The following is a 6,792-nucleotide window of genomic DNA, read 5'->3' as shown; positions in this document are numbered from 1 at the left end:
CAACTTGAGCCTAAGTGTGTCGCAGGATACCCTCTAGGTGATAGTTATTGATTACTTTTTGATAAATAATTCGTTCTTATTGCGAAATAGGAGCAATATTTATCAATCTGTAATAAAAGACGTGAGAAAATTCTGTCTTCAAAAATTTTTAAGGCGAAATACCCAAAAAGAAGTTTGTAACAAAAAATGAATCCGCCTCAACAATATAGAACGTATCATCAAGTTTCATGTTGCAACTTTGGGCTTGAATTCAATATTTTGATTGCGCAGTTTTTTGCTTCTGTGAAAATTTAAAATATTTACTGCACACTCGAATTTTTTCCTCCAAACGGTTTGCTTGGCTCAGCAGCACTCTGAAGATGTAAGCAACGCGTGCCTGCGAAACGTCAACACGAAACGCTGTTCCACCAACAGCTGGAAAACTCGCCAGTTTCGAGCAGATTATTTTTTTTGCTCCACTCCTTTACAAGTCGTTGGCCTCAATAAATGTTTGGAATTTTCCGCTATAAATTGAAAAACAATTGAAAATCATGTTGAAATAATATAAATTGAGCGAGTGCGTGGCGCTCCATTCAAGTTTGTCGATTCAAATAAAATATATATATATATTAAAAATACAATTTAATTCAAAAATAACAAATTCGCGTATTTCGTAAGTTTTTCGAGGTTGATGTAGGTCGGGGAGCTCGATTTCCACTCTCTCTCGTTTTTGCGTCCTTCTTTTTTGCGGTTGTTCGAATTTATGGCCGGGCATAAACCGTTTTAAAAAGCGCCTCTAACTGTTACCATAATGGCTTTATGTTTGTTCAACATCACGATTTTTCCAACTCCGTTCGTTCAGATTGTTATTGGATAGACAATCAAATCACATCGTTTAGGCGCCAATTTAGTTATATTAAATACACTGTTAAACTTGCCAGAGACTCTGATTTGCATTAAATTTTTCTCATGCCTGAATCCCCCAAATTAATGCAAAATCTTCAAATTCAAATATATCAAACTATCTGCATATAAAAAGAATGATAATCAACCTGTGCGTTCACACGGGGTAGCCGGTCCACCCTTCTATCTGGCCAGCACTTCCCTTAAGGTCAGCATCTGGTCATCTTCAAGAGACGAGATGATGGCCTTTCGCTCAGGAAGAACAAGAACAGCAACAGTTTGCGGATACCGGTTCTTGCGGTAGTTGGATGCTCACCTGAAGAAGGATTTTTAATTGATTCGCTCAGTATCAATACAGGTCCGTTCAGATGAGGACCATCGGGAGTTTTGAGCGGTGACCAAGAAGATGTTTGCTCAATAGTTAGCCGGGCACGCGAATAGTGAGTCAATATGGAAACTAATGTGTTAATTGGGCATTTGCGGACATAATAGACTAGCAATTTCCGACTACTGCCTATCAGCAAATTAAATTCGCCACCTAGAGTAGATTGGGCATTTCGGTCGCCTCTGCAGCTATTAAGGTAAACTGTTGATTTAAGATTGTGCGCCTCTTTCGCTGCTATTGCGATCGATCAGTTTTTATTATGGACTTTAATGCAAAAATCCTCCATTCCAAATGAGCGCCCTCACACATCGGCGCCCCTTTGACACACTCGCAAATATCTCCAACGAGTGCTTTTGATGGCGATTCAGACATGTTCATTATTGATTAGTATCCTGCCTTAACCTACGTCGCGACGCTTTTTGACGTCCATTTTGTGCCGAATCGACGCCGACGCCACTGAGAATCACTTGCCTCGATAACGCCGCACAATTCAAGGAATTATGCCTATAACTTAAGCATCAAAATAGCAATTAGTAGATTATTAGATTATTAGCACACAGCTGGGGCAAAACGGGTGCTGAAAAATTTGCCATCAAAGATGCAGACTTTCTAAAGGCCTAGTTGGGAAAAACACAGTTTATCCTGTTGGGGGATAGAGTTTCCAATCTAGGCCATCATCAGGATTTGAGCCACGAATTTTCAAGAGAGTCAATTGCAAATTTTTGCCCAGCGAATCAAAAATGGATTTATAAACGGTTCAAATTTTCTTACTGGCAAATTCTGCCTTGCAAAGAGCGAAGCTTTCCTGATAAGCTGCGAGTGTTTCGAATTAGGGCCACCCTCAAGCTATTTGTCACGAATTTTTCACTCCAGTCTCCATTTTCGGGAAATTTTGACTGATCTAGTCGCAATCGCAAGTTTATGCTTGTTCTGTTTCAATAGTCAATTTTCGCCAACTTGTTCAAGATACAGTAATGGCACTTACTGCCTTAGAAAGAGCAACTATTCTGCTATACGCACAGGGAGTTTCGAATCAAGGCCATCATCAGGCGAAACAGGAAAAATTATTCAGTCCCATCAGCTATTTTGGAGGAGTTTGGGCGAAAGATTTTTCGATTAAGATGTCGACAAAAGAATTTTTTTCGATTAAGATGTTGGCAAAAGGATTTTTTTTAGATGCACGTTATTTCGATTGCAAGCCACCGTCAGAGTTTAGCCCAGAAATTTGTAAATTTCAGTGATTCAAGCGCGGTTTTTGCCCCCTTAATAGCAATAGTTGTTTGCCCCACAGCTCCAAAAGCTTTTTGTAATTGCCGTGTTAGACAGAGCAAGGTTTTGGCTATAAGCCCAAAGGCGTACAATGAGAGTGAAGGCCATCATCAGGCTATTGATCACGAATTGTTCATTGCAGTCCCGATTTTTACAGTTACACTCGTACATTTTTGCCACTTAATTTGCCACCGAACTGGTGAAGATACGCATTTCCGTTTGCGTTTTGGGAAAACCCCGAGTGTTTTTTCGGAACGCAAAAAATTTTGAAAGTAGGACATCATCAGGGTCTAGGCAAGCATTTTTGAAGCCCAGTGAGTCAAGCGCTGGTTTTGACCCAGCGGTTTTGATAAATTAATTGTCGCCAAACAGTTCAGGACAAGCAATCGGCCATCACCGCGTTAAAAAGAGCAAAGTTTCGCCGATAGGTCCAGGTAGTTTCCAATCAAAGCCATCCTCAGACTAATTTTTAATTTTTTACATCCTCAGAAAAATTTTATGGTAAATTTTTGCCAATTAATTTCCGATTAGGCGGTGAATTTTTCGAATCCAGACTGTCATCAAGGCTTCAGCTGGAAATATTCAAAACGTCGTGAGTCAATGCTTTTTTGCCCGACGGCTTTTACAATTAGTTTGCGTCCAATCCGGTTAAATAAACTATTCTATTGGCAAAAATGTGATTTAAAATTCTATTTTTCAAAGGAAAATCATAAAAATGTGCCTAAAATTAATCGCTGGATTTCCTGGCATTAAATTGAAAATATCCCATGGAGATTATTAGCAATTCTCTAATATGGGCCACATTTTCCTACTCACGAACCGTTCCAGAATATTTCGGCGACAGTCCAGCTATTTATGGCAAAATTGTCACTCTCTGTGTGAGATCAAAAGGCAGTGGCGTATTGGACTAATTAAAATTTTAATATTTAAAAGATGAAACTCATTACAGTTTTGCCGCTAGTTTTCCCCGAAAATGCCGCTGCAAATGCGACGCTAATAATGTTTGTTTATCGTGTGGATGCGAAATAAAACCAAACTTGCTGATTAAATTTGCATCCATCCTGGACCTTCAATTAGGTGGAGGCTGCAAAGTGTTGAGCGTTAACTTCTTCATCGAGTCGCTGAACCCGGCCTGATTTATGCCTTTGCACTTTAACCACCAAATATCTTGATCACAAACATGAATTTGCACAATAGTTTTTCCCTTGGCCTTTCATCCACCAAAAAAAAAAACAAAATCATCCATTCCAGCCTGGGACAAGGTAAGTGTTAACACATCAATAATGGCGTTGAATGTTAGCGGCGCGAAATTTATGGTCGGTACGTCACGGTGAAATGGAAAAAATGGAAAAAACGACACGATTTACGCAGCTTTGTCCATATTAGTGGATTCGGCGGATTGAATTCGTATAATGAAACCCAAATTTTATTAAAAAAGGCACCGTACAATTTATGGACAACAATGGTCTTGTCAGCAAGGACGCGGTTGGCTGAAGGATTTTGTGCGAGTTTTATTGCGCGAATCGTGCTGACTTGTGAATTAAATAACACCTTTTATAGATAGAAAGGAAAATTATTCACCAATCGGCGAGAGAAAAGCTGCAAATAGACGAAAATATTTTTTGCCAGTATCTAGGAGCAATTCCCTTGCTTTTTCAATTTTGCAAAAACTGGCTTGGCCTCAATATTGATTGCCACTTCACTCAAAAGACCCACGTTCTCTTCAAATTTTCTGAAAGTTTCATTTGCAACAAAACATCTGATAAATATTGACAAACGTTGAAAGAAACACTTAACATGCGACCTCAACGCCATTTAGACGCGCATCTAATTTTTAAAAATTTAGTTTTCTGTAACAAAGCGCGGTAGAATGTTGCGTATGGTTTCTTCAAAAAGACAAAGACTAACTTTCATTTTGTAAAAAGTTTCACTATTCCACAAATTCCAGGAAATATTCGCAGACGTTTAAGAAAGGTCTTTACATGCGTGCCAAGATGAGCTGGTGTTCTTCCAAAACCACTAGGGGAAAAACTGTGACCGATAGAAAATTGATTATAGTTTTATTGCAAAGGCAAGGACTCATTGTCATTTTGCCAAAAGTTTCAGTATTAGGAAAAAATTCAGGAAATATTGGCGCGCATTTAAAGAAGCACTTAACGTGCGTTCCAGCATCGTTTAGATGTGCAGGCACTTTTCCAGAATGAAGTGTGCAAAAAGTAGGCCATGTAGAAAGTGAAATGTAGTCTAAACAAAAGGACAAAAAGCCCGGTTCAGTTCCCAAAGAGTTTCAGTTTTAAGAAAAATTTCGAAAAATGTTTGCACAAGCTTGAAAAGCCCTAAATATGGGTTGCAACACCGTTTCGATGTGCCGGTGCTCTTCCAAATGGAAGTTTGGAAAAACTAAGACATACAGTAAATTGGTAGTAGTTTCCTTGAAAAGGCAAAAAGGGACTGTAATTTTCCAAAGAGTTTCACTTTAAACAAAATATCCTGGAAATATTCCCATGCGCTGAAGCAAACCCTTAACATTTACGGCGGCGTTTTTTAATTTGTTGAGCAGTTTCTCACTGAGGGGAGTTGCACTCAACTCACTTACCCTCAATTTGTGAAACTTGCGAACAGAATTTACAAAATATGGCCCCAATACGTGCCTGCAGACTGTTGTGATTACGGCTGTTCCTTTTCAGTTTTCATATCGTAAAACCTTAAAAATAAAGTGCGTAACTCGGGAAAAAACAGCATTTACGTCGTCATTCGCCTCCTCCTCCTGCTGCTGCATAAATATTTTTTTGTTATTTCCGGTTTGAAAAGGGCTTCAGACAGAAGTTTCGGCCGGCCGCGTTGCCTCAGTGCCAAGCGAGAGCATGAGCGAGACAAAGTGAGGAGCATGCGGCGGAAAAGAGAGCGGCAGAAAGTAAGAGTCGAGAAGTCGATTGAATGTGGGTGTAGAAGTGAGAGCATAAGACAAAAAGAGATAAAACGGCATGCATGCGCGTCATTCAGTCCCACCCTTGTTGGGATCGATCTCGCTCGAGCAAAATGGCTCCAGAATCCCAAACCGAACTGGAAAATCACTAAGGACGCACTCGGCGCAGTTTTCCGCAGGAAACTCGGCTCTATCGACGTGTTTTTAGAGGCGACGCCGCATTGAAAAATTACCGACGCCGCCGAAAACTCATAAAGAGCAGATTTGACTGTCGGCCGGTTTCGTCCCTATGCATTTTTCTGTTCAAATAGCCCTTAAGGGCGGCCTTTTCGGGCAGGGGGCGCGACGCGCTTCTCGCATAAAAACTATCTCTCAAAGCCAAGCATCACTGAAAAATATGTGTGCTTTGACGTAAATTAATGTGCGTTGCGTAAATTTAACTATTCTACAATCATTTTACATGAACGCCGAGATTAGCTGCCCTAATTAGGGCTTCGGGCTAATGAGGTGCCTTGTTCGATTTTGATTCCGCTCTTTCCTCCTTTCAAAGGCTCCAGTATTCCATTGTATCGATCTCTTTCATCTCTCAGAATAAAACCCCTAATCAATCATAAGAAAAACGCCGGCAATAAAGTGCGACCAGAAAACTTTAAGACGAAATGTAATACTCGGCAACTCTGTGGGATTCGCACCTGAACAAAGCAGAACTCAATGAGGCACTTTTTCGTTTTTGCAAAAAATCTCCCAGCTATTGGCTGGCTGCAAAAGCTGCACTAAACGCGCTTTTCTTCTTGCACTAAAATCGTCAAGTTTCATTTGTAGTAGAAATTCATAGTTAACAAACAGTTCCGAAACAAAAAAGTTTTCAACACTCAACCCGCGTCCCAATGCGATTCAATTTCTATAAAAATAAATTTTCAAAAACGCCACTAAGTAGAGGGATTCCAATTGTTTTGCTGCAAAGACAAAAACCGATTTTAAATGCGCAGAAAAATTTAGTTTTAATAAAAAATCTGACAAACTTGAACCAAGTTTTGAACTCTTTCGCTTTCGTCCTTTTTTTTTATTATATTATTATTTATTTTGCACAAACGGGGCTGCTTGCAATATTGTTTGTTACTCAGGTTCGAAGGCAAAGCATGGACTTAAATTTGCTAAAAGTTTTGTAGTTAACAAAAAATTATGGAAATTTTGGCAGATTAGTTAAAAAACACTTAACTCGCGTCCCAATGCCATTCAAGTTCTATGAAAATTAATTTTTCGAAAACGCCGCAAAGTAGCGAGTTTTGAATGTTTTCCTTGCAAACACAAAATCTTATTTTAAACGCGC

The sequence above is a fragment of the Dendroctonus ponderosae genome, unplaced genomic scaffold (assembly GCF_020466585.1).
Source record: "Dendroctonus ponderosae isolate FM_Combo_2020 unplaced genomic scaffold, Dpon_F_20191213v2 Dpon_F_20191213_10, whole genome shotgun sequence".
Taxonomy (NCBI): domain Eukaryota; kingdom Metazoa; phylum Arthropoda; class Insecta; order Coleoptera; family Curculionidae; genus Dendroctonus; species Dendroctonus ponderosae.
The sequence above is the reverse complement of the archived record's forward strand: the minus strand, read 5'-3'. Positions refer to the sequence as shown.